The sequence below is a fragment of the Trichechus manatus genome, unplaced genomic scaffold, assembly GCF_000243295.1.
Source record: "Trichechus manatus latirostris isolate Lorelei unplaced genomic scaffold, TriManLat1.0 scaffold00001, whole genome shotgun sequence".
Taxonomy (NCBI): Eukaryota; Metazoa; Chordata; class Mammalia; order Sirenia; family Trichechidae; genus Trichechus; species Trichechus manatus.
The window spans coordinates 40,606,115-40,607,449 of NW_004443937.1; positions in this window are offsets into that span (position 1 = coordinate 40,606,115).

A 1,335-nucleotide genomic window follows, 5' to 3' on the forward strand; every position below is an offset into this window, starting at 1 on the left:
ACTATGAGTCAGAATCGACTCGACGGCAATGGGTTTGGTTTTTGGTTTATATCCAACAGTCCTTTTGAAAAGTCACGTTAACATCTCCATATCTCTTACCTTTACTAACAATAAGCAGGAAAAATGTAGCTGTGTCTCCAACCCCTACCCACTCTTTAAGGCCCAGCTCAAATGCCTCCTACTTCTTGAAGTCATTCCTCATCACTCTCAACTCAGAGTAATTGCTCCCTCCTCTCAATTCTATCTTGCCCATGATTGTCACTTTGTTGGATTGCAGTTAGAGAGGTCTGCTTTGAGAACCGATCCTTTGTATGTCCCTCTTACAATCTCACTGATGATTTATATGCTGTAAGTTACCGCATTTCAGAGTTGTATCATTGGGTAGCCACGCTCCCTGGGACAGAGGGAAGGCCTGTGATCAGAGCACAAGCAGAAAGACAAGACCTTCCTACAGGGTGTTTGGAAAAAGCCTGTAAGCCTTTAAATCGGAATGTTGGGACTCTCAAACCCCAGATGCATTTTTAAGTTGTTTTATTGTGGCGTATATATGTATATATAATTTTAACATAATATACACACACACGTTTATATTTACCACAATAAATATATACACATTTATATTTATATATATAATAAAACATTTGCCAATTCAACATTTTCACACGTACAGCTCAGTGACACGGATTACGTTCATCATGTTGTGCAACGATCACCACCATTTGTTCCCAAACTATTCCACCGCCATTCATGGCAGCTGAGTGCCCTCTAAGCAATGACTCCCTCTTCCTCCCCCCCAACCCCTGTTAACCACTAAGAATCTTCTGTCTCTGTACATTTGCCTACTCTAGATATTCTAAATAAGTAGAATCCTGTAATATTTGACCTCTTGTGGCTGACTTATTTCAGTCAGCAAGTTTTCAAGATTCATCCATGTTGTGGTGTGCGTCAGGCCTTCGTTTCTGTTAATGGCTGAGCAATATTCCTTTGTATATATATAGCACGTTTCGTTTATCTGTTCATCTGTTGATGGACACTTAGGTGGCTTCTGTCTTTTGGCTGTTGTGAACAGTGCTGCTGTGAACCCCCAAATCCATTCTTTATTTTTCTACAAATTAAATGATACTTATACTGATGAAATCCAGGGAGAAGGTAAATAGAGGATGTATTTTATATTAACAAGTAGTGCCTGAACAACCTCTTGCTGGGATGTATCTATCTATCTCCACCTTGGAAGGATGTAGCAGGACACTGTGAACTGACTCAGACCAGTTTGGTCAAATACAACTACGACGTTCTTTTGACAAAATATAAGTGCTAAGAGGGCACACAATAGTC